The sequence below is a fragment of the Somniosus microcephalus genome, unplaced genomic scaffold, assembly GCF_052327205.1.
Source record: "Somniosus microcephalus isolate GS21.2 unplaced genomic scaffold, FLI_Smic_1.0 unresolved_chr5, whole genome shotgun sequence".
NCBI lineage: Eukaryota > Metazoa > Chordata > Chondrichthyes > Squaliformes > Somniosidae > Somniosus > Somniosus microcephalus.
The window spans coordinates 42272257-42284259 of NW_028225183.1; the positions used below are offsets into that span (position 1 = coordinate 42272257).

General features: G+C 42.4%; 3 non-coding genes across 3 annotated transcripts; all 3 read left to right on the forward strand.

Moving 5' to 3' along the window:
• Nucleotides 1–2731: 2731 nt before the first annotated feature.
• LOC147088000 (U1 spliceosomal RNA) lies at nt 2732–2895 on the forward strand. Its single transcript, XR_015075565.1, has one exon. It is a non-coding gene; the product is annotated as a U1 spliceosomal RNA (small nuclear RNA).
• Nucleotides 2896–6363: 3468 nt separating this feature from the next.
• Nucleotides 6364–6527, forward strand: LOC147088001 (U1 spliceosomal RNA). Its single transcript, XR_015075562.1, has one exon. It is a non-coding gene; the product is annotated as a U1 spliceosomal RNA (small nuclear RNA).
• Nucleotides 6528–11358: 4831 nt separating this feature from the next.
• On the forward strand, nt 11359–11517 carry LOC147088002 (U1 spliceosomal RNA). Its single transcript, XR_015075466.1, has one exon. It is a non-coding gene; the product is annotated as a U1 spliceosomal RNA (small nuclear RNA).
• Nucleotides 11518–12003: the final 486 nt, after the last annotated feature.

Genomic DNA, 12003 nt, shown 5'->3' on the forward strand with positions numbered 1-12003 from the left:
GATTCCTACCAAACTATAGAACATCCGATCATATCTTCACCCTACAGACCCTAATTGACAAACACGTTCACCATAACAAAAGCAAAATCTACGCATGCTTTGTAGACTTCCAGAAGGCTTTCGACTCCATCTGGCATGACGGTTTATTCCTGAAACTTATCGAAAGTGGGGTAGGAGGGAAAACATATGATGTAATTAAATCAATGTATACAAACAACAAATGTGCAGTTAAAATTGGAGACAAACAAACAAAATACTTCCCACAGGGGCGGGGGGTGACGCAGGGCTCGCCAATCTCACCGACACTCTTTAATATTTACATAAATGGATTGGCAAAACTACTTGAACAATCTACAGCACACGGCCTCATCCTATATGAATCCAAGGTTAAATTCCTCCTCTATGCAGACGACCTGGTTCTGCTGTCACCTACTAAAGAGGGGCTACAGCAAAACCTGGACCTGCTGGAGTCGTACTGCCAGACTTGGGCCCTGACAATAAATCCCCAAAAAACCAAAGTCCTTGTGTTCCAGCAAAGATCCAAACATCAGGGACCCAAAATAAATTTCACAGTAGGAACAACCAAAATTGAACAAACCACTAACTACACATACTTGGGCTTAAAAATCAGTTCTACGGGAAACTTCAAACTGGCTGTGAATGAACTGAAAGAGAAAGCAAGAAGGGCTTTCTATGCCATCAAAAAATCAATCCAAATAGAAATCCCAATTAGCATTTGGCTCAAAATTTTCAAATCAGTAATTGAACCAATTGCACTCTATGGCAGTGAGGTATGGGGACCGCTAACTCAAAAAGAATTTGCAAAATGGGACAAACACCCAATTGAGATCCTACATGCAGAATTCTGTAAAAGTATCCTCCGGACTCAAAGGAAAACAGTAAACAATGCATGCAGGGCGGAACTAGGCCAATATCCATTAATAATCACTATCCAAAAAAGAGCCACCAAATTTTGGAATCACCTACAAATGAGCAATCCCCAATGCTATCACTCCGACGCCCTGAAATGCCAAGAGCTGATCATAAAGAAGAATACCCTCAGTCAACTAATCCTGGTACTCAGTGAAGTAACTACTAACAATACTAACAATAACCAGCCCCAGGACAGTGACAGGGTAACACAAAGAATTCGACCCAACACAATCGTCACTAAGCAAAAGGAAAAATATCTGACATATTGGGCAGAAACAACAAAAACCCAAAGCAAACTCAATTGCTACTTGGCCCTAAACAGACAATACAACATAGCTGATTACCTGACCATGGTAAAGGATAACAAACTGAGAAGAACCTTGACAAGGTACAGACTTAGCGAGCATAGCCTAGCGATCGAAAAAGGCAGACACAGGCAGACCAGGCTGCCAAGAGAGGACAGGATATGCTCTCACTGCAGTCAGGGAGTGGTGGAGACAGAGATGCACTTCCTCACAGCGTGTGGAAAATATCAGGGCATCAGGGAGAATTTCTACCAAAAATTCTCACAAATATGCCCTGATTTCAGAAATCTGAATGACAACCAAAAACTCCCATTCCTACTGGGAGAGGAGAGAAGCTGTATAACACTGGCGGCACACTATGTTACAGCTTGCCATGAACAGAGGGACAACCAGTAAACTAAGAAAAGAATATATATAAACAATGCGAATGTATATTTATACACTCAGGGATATAACTGTTTATATACTGTATGAATAGAACTGCGTTTATGTGCTAAACCATAAATGTATTTTGATGCTTTGGCAACATAAGATGTAACTTATCATGCCAATAAAGCGATTTGAATTGTGAATTGTGAAAATTGTATGCTCAGGATGACGCCACGGTTATTCGAATGTCCTGGTGATAGCCCCTGCTACATGACATCATTTTGATTTAATGCAAGACTGAAAAGGAACAGGAGAAAGCCTTACTGCAAGCACTGACCATGCTGGAGGAAGTTAGGATTGCTGCACTGTTGGCTCGAATACTTCAATATTTCCGGTGTCTCCCTTACATATAACAAGATCAAGGGACATTTATTATCCACCTCCGTCCCTAAGCTCTTAATGTGGCTTTTCCTTATATCATTTAATCAGTATGATTATAATGAATGATCATACTGAAAGAGTGAGAAAGATTGCAAACGACAACAACAACTTGTATTTATATAGCGCCTTTAACATAGTTAAAACGTCCCAAGACACTTCACAGGACTAGAATAAGAAACAATGTGAAACACACTCAAACAGAAGGAGGTAGGTTTATTGGTGAAATATTTCAACCACAGCGAGTGAATGTGACAAGTGATGAAGAATTCATGGGCCAAAACCTCACGTTGTCCCTACCGATCGTTATGGGCAAAACTTGAAAATTGCTTTTTCAAACACATCAGATTCCGAATTATTGTTCATGTGAAGATAAGACAAACTTCAGATTATTACTTCAGATGCAATACATATAAGGAGAGATTTATTTCCAGAAAACTTTCCGTGGCCTGAAGAAAAGTTACTGAGGGAGCGTTCGTTTCCTTTTAATGACAATAGGCAACTATGCATATCCGGCTCTTTGTTATTGCAGAGTTTCGTCAAAGGGTATATCATTATATAATGCAATATTTTAGCAGAATCGACATGAGAAAACAGCAGCACTTTCTGAATGAAGGGGAATTTTGATTTAAAAAATGTGTCATCGAGACAGTAAGAGGCAAGTGGCGAGCCAATGTATGGAAAGCATCTTTACTTGTCAGTGGAGAGACCATGATTATGAAGGTGGTTCTCCCAGGCTGAGGCTAGTCCATCGTACTTTGGGTGTGCTGACGCATGCGATGTCCTCAAATGCGGGTTACTCGACTGTAAAATTTGTGGTAGTGGTGGACTGCATTCGCGCTCTCTCCTGACTTTACAATTAAAGTTATATTTTCAACTAAACTCTCAAATGCGCTGTTATTTTGCTTTCAATTTTAACTTTGCTTTATTCCCGACAGAGAGAGTTGTGATGCAAAAGAGCCTTTCTCCAAAACACAGCCTTTTCAAATTGACTCATAAGCGAATCCCAAAGCTCACATTTCAATTTCTCTCTACGCTCACGTTGATATTCATCCTTACAACTAATAAAACATATTTTGCGCAAGAAATCTAAAATTATTCACTTACAAGTCCACACCGCGTACCACCAGATGTTCAAATCTGCCTGACAACTCTGCACTTTGGCAAAATGTTTAACCTTGTTAACTACAGAAACAATGATACAGCACAGAAAAACGTCATTCGGCCCATCTTTCCTCTGCTGGCTCTTTCAAAGGGCTATCCAATTAATCATACTCCTCTGTTCTTTCACCAAATCCCTGCAATTATTTTACCTTCAAATATTATCCAAATTACCTTTTCAACATTACTATTCAATTAGCTTTAACCACCCTTTCAGGCAGAGCATTGCAGGCACTCACAACAATTTTCTGCATCACTTTTTTCACCTTCTCGAGGGGGAGGTGGGGAAACATCCTTCTGGTTCTTCTGCAAATTTTCTTAAATCTGTTGCCCCTCTAAATGACACTGGAAACAGTTTCTCCTTATTGACTTGTTATCTTGTATTTATATGGCACCATTAATGTAGTAAAACGTACCAAGCCACTCCACAGGAGTGTTATCAAACAAAATTTCACACCCTGGGTCACAAGAAGATGTTAAAACGTAAAAACAGAAAATGCTGGAAATACTCAGCAGGTCAGGCAGCATCTGTGGAGAGAGAAAAACAGGGTTAACGTTTCAGATCGATGACCCTTCGTCAGAACTGTATTACAGTTTAATTCACTGCCACTTCACTTTTAAGAATGCCAACATGGAAGAATTTCTGCTCCTTTCTCGAAAAACTCTGTTACTCACTCCAAAGATGCTGCCTGACTTGCTGTGTATTTGGAGCATTTTGTTTTTTTTTCAGATTTCCAGCATCCGCAGTATTTTGCTTTTGTATTTGAGATATTAAGACAGATGACCAAAAGCTTGGTTGAAAAGTTATGTTTTACGAAGCGTCTTAAAGGAGGAGAGACAGAGAAGTGACGCAGTTTCGGGAGGGAATTCCTGATTTTAGTGCCCAGGAAGCTGAAAGCACGCCCGTCAACGGCGAAGAAAATAAAATAGGAATACGCAAGAGGCCCGAATTGCAGGAGCACAGAGATCAAAAGCAACTTGAGGCAAAATTGTTTATGTAGCGTATGGATAGCATCTGGAATTCACTGCCTGAAAGGGTGCTGGAGGCAGATTCAACTGTGGCTTTCAAAAGGGAATTGGATATGGACATGAAAGGAAAACATTTACAGGGCTACGGGGAAAGGGTGGGGGAGGGAGACTAGCTGAAGTGCTGTTTCGGAGAGCCGGCACAATCTCGGCAGGCCGAATGGCCTCCTTCTGTGCTGCAACCATTCTATTATATGATCTCGGAGAGTTGTAGGCAATGGTCCATCTAATTTATGCTTTGGTTCGCCCGGCCCCGTCAACGGGCTGTGCGGCCTATTCAAAAATCAGCACGTGCACGTTTTTTCTCTTTAAATGCCGACTCACCGGATGCACGGGCCCTGCAGCACGCTGCGTTTCTGCGCCGCCTTGAAGTGCATATTGGTTGTAGTGTGTATTGGTTGGAGGTTACAGGGAAAGTGAGGGGTGAGCCCATGGAGGGATTTGAACACAAGAGAATTTTAAAATCGAGGCTTTGCTGGACCGTGACCCAATGCAGGTGAGGGTGCAGAGGGGGTGATGGGCCTGCCGAGATTGTGCCGGCTCTCCGAAACAGCACTTCAGCTAGTCTCCCTCCCCCACCCTTTCCCCGTAGCCCTGTAAATGTTTTCCTTTCATGTCCATATCCAATTCCCTTTTGAAAGCCACAGTTGAATCTGCCTCCAGCACCCTTTCAGGCAGTGAATTCCAGATGCTATCCATACGCTACATAAACAATTTTGCCTCAAGTTGCTTTTGATCTCTGTGCTCCTGCAATTCGGGCCTCTTGCGTATTCCTATTTTATTTTCTTGCTGCGAATCACGATATGGGCAGCAGGGTTTTTGGAGAAGTAACACTTTTCTGTTACTTCTTTATGTATTGATGAGTGCGTGTGGTTAGAGCCATGCGGCCCATTGAGCCGTAATAAGCTATCTATCTCTGCCTTTAATAAACTCAAACACTCAGCATTCTCATCCCTCTGGGGCAGAGAATTCCAAAGATGCACAACCCTCCGAGAGAATAAATTCCTCCTCATCTCAGTCTGAAATGGCCTAACCCTTATCCTGAGTCTATGCCCCCAAGTTCTAGGCACTCCAGCCAAGGGAAGCAACCTCTCAGCATCTACCCTTTCAATCCCTTTCAGAATCTTGTCTAGTTCCATGAGATCACCTCTCATTCTTCTAAACTCCCGAGAGTGTATCACCATCTCTCATCATAGGACAGCCCTCTAATGTTGTTTGCTCAGGAACACGCCAATTATTAGAGTGTCCTGGTGATATTCCCTGCTACAGGACATCATTTTGATTTAAGGCAAGTCTGAAATGGAACAGGAGAAAGCCTTACTGGAAGCACTGACCATGCGGGAGGAAGTTAGGATTGCTGCACTGCTGGCTAGAATAATTCAATATTTCCGGTGTCTCCCTTACATATAACAAGATAAAGGAACATTTGTTATCCACCTTCGTCTCTAAGCTCTTAATGTGGCTTTTCCTTATATCATTTAATCACTATGATTATACTGAATTATCAGACTGAAAAGAGTGAGAAAGATTGCAAATGACAACAACAACTTGTATTTATACATCGCCATTAACATTGTTAAAACGTCCCAAGACGCTTCACAGGACTATTATAAGACAACAATGTGAAACCCGCTTAAACAAAAGAAGGTAGGTTTATTGGTGAATTATTTCAACCACAGTGAGTGAATGTGACAAGTGATGAAGACTTGATCGGCCAGAACCTCACTATGTCCCTATCGGTCTTTAAGGGCAAAAGTTGAAACTTGCTTTTATAATCACATCAGATTCCGAATGATTGTTCATGTGAAGATAAGACAAACATTTACTTCAGATGCAATACATATAAGGAGAGATTTATTTCCCGAACACTTTCTATGGCCTGAAGAAAAGTTACTGAGGGAGAGTTCGTTTCCTTTTAAGGGTGATATGCAAATATGCTTGTCCGGCTCTTTATTATTGCAGCGATTTGTCAAAGGGTATATCATTATATATTGCAATATTTTAGCGGAATCGACATGAGAAAAAAACAGCACTCTTTGAATGAAGGGGGAATTTTGATTTAAAAAATGAGTCATTGAGACGGTAAGAGGCAGTGAATGATGTGGCGAGGCAATGTGTGCCGATGGAAATTATACTTACCTGGCAGTGGAAAAACCATGATCATGAAGATGGTTTTACCACGATGAGGTTAGTCCATTGCACTTCGGGTGTGCTGATGCCTGCGATGTCTTCAAATGCGGGATACTCGGCTGCAAGATCTGTGGTAGTGCGGGACTGCGTTCGCGCTCTCACCTGGCTTTATAATTAAAAGTTAGATTTTCAACTAGCTCTCAAATGCAGCGTTATTCTGCTTGTAATATTTTGCTTTATTCTCCACAGAGTGAGCTGCGATACAAAAGGGCCTTTCTCCAAAACACAGCCTATTCAAATTGACTCACAAGCGATTCCCAAAGCTCACATTTCAATTTCTCTCTACGCTCACGTTCATATTCATCCTTACAACTAAGAAAATACATATTTTGCACAAAAGATCAAAAATTATTCAGACTTACATGTCCACACCGCGTACAACCAGATTTTCAAATCTGCCTGCCAACTCTACACTTTGGCCACATGTTTATCCTTGTTAACTACAGAAACAATGATGCAGCACAGAACCAGGACATTCGGCCCATCGTACCTTTGCTGGCTCTTTCAAAGGGCTATCCAATTAATCATACTCCTCTGTTAATTCACCAAATCCCTGCAATTATTTTACCTTCAAGTATTATCCAAATTACCTTTTCAACATTACTATTCAATTTGCTTCAACCACCCTTTCAGGCAGAGCATTGCAGGCACTCACAACAATTTTCTGCATCACTTATTTTCATCTTCACGATGGGGAGGCGGGGAAACATCCGACTGGTTCTTTTGCAAATTTTCTTAAATCTGTTGTGCCTGTAACTGACACTGGAAACAGTTTCTCCTTATTGACTTGTTATCTTGTATTTATATAGCACCATTAATGTAGTTAAACGTCACAAAGGCACTCCACAGGAGCGTTATCAAACCAAATATCACACCCTGCCGCACAAGGAGATATTAGGACATAAAAACAGAAAATGCTGGAAATACTCAACAGGTCAGGCAGCATCTGTGGAGAGAGAAAACAGGGTTAACTTTTCAGGTCGATGACCCTTCGTCAGAACTGTATTAGTGTTTATTTTACTGCCAGTTCTCTTTTAAGAATGCCCACATTGATGAAGTTCTGCTCTTCTCTCCAACAACTCTGTTACTCTCTCCACAGATGCTGCAGGACTTGCTGTGTATTTGCAGCATTTTCGGTTTTTACGTCAGATTTTGAAGCATCCGCAGTATTTTGTTTTTGTATTTGAGATATTAGGGCAGATGACCAAAAGCTTGGTCGAAAAGTCAGGTTTTAAGGAGCATCTTAAAGGAGGAGAGACAGAGAAGTGGCGCAGTTTCATGAGGGAATTACTGATTTTAGGGCCACGCAGCTGAAAGCATGCTCGTCAACGGTGAACCAAATAAAACAGTAAAATGCAAGAGGTCCGAGTTGCAGGAGCACAGAGATCAAAGGCAACATTAGGGAACATTGATTATGTAGCGTGTGGATAGCTTTTGGAATTCACTGCCCGAAAGGGTGTTGGAGGCAGATTCAGTTGTGGGTTTAAAAACGGAATTGGATATGGACCTGAAAGGAAAAATATTGCAGGGCTACGGGGAAAGGGTGGGGGAGTGGGACTAGCTGAAGTGCTGTTTCAGAGAGCTGACACGGGCTCCACCGGCCGAATGGCCTCCTTCTGTACTGCAACCATTCTATTATATGTTCTCGGAGAGTTGTAGGCAATGGTCCCTCTAATTTGTTTGTTTGGCCCGCCCGGCCCCGTCAACGGGCTGTGCGACCTATTCAGAAATCAGCACGTGCACGTATTTTCTCTTTAAATGCTGGCTCACCAGATGCACGGGGACTGTAGCGCGCTGCGTTTCTGCGCGGCCTTTAAGTGTGTATTGGTTGTAGTGTGTATTACATAGAGATAGGAACAGGAGTAGGCCATTCGGCCCTTCGAGCCTGCTCCGCCATTCAATGAGATCATGGCTGATCTTACCAGTTCAGTACCCCGTCCCCGCCTTTTCTCCGTAACCCTTAATCCCCTTAGCCTTCAGAAATATATCCAATTCTCTCTTGAAAATATTTATTGAATTAGCCTTCACAGCCCTCTGTGGCAGGGAATTCCACAGGCTCACCACTCTTTGAGTGAAGAAATTCTTCCTCATCTCTGTTTTAAATGATTTGCCCGCTATTTTTAGACTGTGGCCCCTGGTTCTGTGCTCCCCGGCCATTGGAAACATTCTCTCTGAATTCAGCCTGTCCAGGCCTGCCATAATTTTATATGTTTCGATGAGATCCCCTCTCAATCTTCTAAACTCCAGTGAGTACAAGCTCAAACTATTTAATCTCTCTTCGTAGGTCATTCCCGCCATTCCAGGTATCAGCCTGGTGAATCGCCGTTGCACTCTTTCCATGGCAAGAACATCCTTCCGCAGATGGGGCGACCAAAACTGTACACAATACTCCAGATGCGGTCTCACCAGCACCTTGTACAGCTGTAGTAAGGTATCCCTATTCCTATACTCGAACCCCCTTGATATGAAGGCCAACATACCATTTGCCTTCTTAATCGCCTGTTGCACCTGCATGCTCTCCTTCAGTGACTGGTGCACAAGAACACCCAGGTCCCTCTGCACTTCTCCATCTCCCAATCTATTGCCATTTAGATAATAATCTACCCTCCTGTTTTTACCCCCAAAGTGGATAACCTCGCATTTATCCACATTATAGTGCATCTGCCACGTATCCGCCCATTCCCCCAACCTGTCCAAATCGCACTGTAGCCTCCTGACATCCTCATCAGAGCCCACTCCTCCTCCTAGTTTAGTGTCGTCAGCGAATTTGGAAATATTGCATCCAATTCCCTGATCCAGATCATTTATATATATTGTGAACAGCTGGGGTCCCAGGACAGATCCTTGCGGCACCCCGCTGGTCACTGCCTGCCACTCCGAAAACGAGCCGTTTATTCCAACTCTCTGTTTTCTATCCGCCAGCCAGTTCTCTATCCACGTTAATACTTTGCCCCCAATTCCATGAGCCTTAATTTTGCATGATAATCTTTTGTGTGGAACCTTATCGAATGCTTTCTGGAAGTCAAGGTACACCACATCCACTGGCTCTCCCCCATCTATTTTACCAGTTACTTCCTCAAAAAATTCCAGCAGATTAGTCAAACACGATTTACCCTTTGTAAATCCATGTTGACTCTGTCCGATCCTTTCCCCATTTGTCAAGTGCTCCGCTATTTTATCCTTAATAATGGACTCCAGCATTTTGCCCACAACCGATGTAAGGCTTACTGGTCTATAATTCCCTGCTTTCTCTCTACCCCCCTTTTTAAATATTGGGGTAACATTAGCTACCCTCCAATCCACGGGCACTGTTCCCGAGTCAATGGAGTTCCGGAAGATGATCCTTAGAGCATCTGCTATCTCCAGGGCCACCTCCTTAAGTACCCTAGGATGTAGTTTATCAGGCACCGGGGATTTGTCGGCCTTCAATCCCCTCAACTTACCCAACACCATATCCCTAGAAGTTACAGGCAAAGGGAGGGGCGAGCCCGTGAGGGATTTGAAAACAGTAGATTATTAAAATCGGGGCGTTGCTGGACTGTGACCCAATGCAGGTCAGCGAGCACAGGGGGTGATGGGTGAACGAGACTTGGTGCGAGTCACGATATGAGCAGCTTGGTTTTTGGAGAAGTAACCCTTTTCTGTTACTTCTTTATGTATTGATGTGTGTGTGTGGTTAGAGCCATGCGGCCCATTGAGCCATAATAACCTCTCTATCTCAGCATTGAATATACTCAAACACTCAGCATTCACATCCCTCTGGGGCATAGAATTCTAAAGATGCACAACCCTCTTAGTGAAGAAATTCCTCCTCATCTCGGTCTTAAATGGCCTAACCCTTACCCTGAGACTATGCGCCCAACTTCTAGACCCTCCAGCCAAGGGAAACAATCTCTCAGCATCGACACTTTCAATACCTTTCAGAATCTTGTATGGTTCAATGAAATCACCTCTCATTCTTCTAAACTCCCGAGAGCATAGGCCCATCTCTCATCATAGGACAGCCCTCTCATGCTGTTTGCTCAGGAAAACTCCACGGTTACTAGAATGTCCTGATGATATTCCCTGCTACAGGACATATTTTTGGTTTAGGCAAGACTGAAATGGAACAGGAGAAAGCCTTACTGCAAGCACTGACCATGCTGGAGGAAGTTAGGATTGCTGCACTGTTGCCTCGAATACTTCAATATTTCCGGTGTCTCCCTTACATATAACAACATAAAGGGACATTTATTAACCACCTCCGTCTCTAAGCTGTTAATGTGGCTTTTCCTTATATCATTTAGCGGCTATGCTTATACTGAATGATCATACTGAAAAGAGTGAGAAAGATTACAAACGACAACAACAACTTGTATTTATATAGCGCCTTTAAAATAGTTAAAACGTCCCAAGACACTTCACAGGACTATTATAAGACAACAATGTGAAACCCGCTTAGACAAAAGAATGTAGGTTTATTGGTGAAACATTTCAACCAGAGTGAGTGAATGTGACAAGTGATGAAGACTTGATGGGCCAGAACCTCACTATGTCCCTGTCGGTCTTTATGGGCAAAAGTTGAAAATTGCTTTTTCAAACACATCAGATTCTGAATTATTGTTCATGTGAAGATATGACAAATATTTACTGCAGATGCAATACATATAAGGAGAGACTTATTTCCAGAAATCATTCCGTGGCCTGAAGAATAGATACTGAGGGAGCATTCGTTTCCTTTTCAGGGCAACATGCAAATATAAATGCCTGGCTCTTAATTATTGCAGCGTTATGTCAAAGGGTATATCATTATATAATGCAATATTTTAGCAGAATCGACATGAGAAAACAGCAGCACTTCCTGAATGAATGGGGAATTTTGGTTAAAAAAAAATAATCGTTGAGTCGGTAAGAGGCAGTGAATGATGTGGCAAGGCAATGTGTGCCAATGGAAAGCATACTTACCTGGCAGGGGAGAGTGACCATGATCATGAAGGTGATTTTTACAGGACGAGTCTAGCCCATGCATTTCGGGTGTGCTGACGCCTGCGATGTCCTCAAATGCGGGATACTCGACTGCAACATTTGTGATAGTGAATACTGCGTTCCTGCTCCCCCCTGGCTTTACAATTAAAGTTAGACTTTCAACTAAGTTCTCAAATGCACTGTTATTTTGTGTTCAATGTTAACTTTGCTTTATTCCCGGCAGAGAGAGCTGTGATACAAAAGGGCCTTTCTCCAAAACACAGCCTATTCAAATTGACTCATAAGCGATTCCCAAAGCTCACATTTCAATTTCTCTCTACGTTCACATTGATATACATCCTTACAACTAAGAAATTACATATTTTGCACAAAAAATCAAAAATTATTTACACTTACAAGTCCACACCGCGTACAACCCGAATTTCAAATCTGCCTGCCGAATCTGCACTTTGGCAAAATGTTTAACCTTGTTAACTACCGAAACAATGAAACAGCACAGAACCAGGTCATTCTGCCCAACCTACCTCTGCTGCCTCTTTCAAAGGGCTATCCAATTAATCATATTCCTCTGTTCTTTCACTAAATCCCTGCATTTATTTTCCCTTCAAATATTATC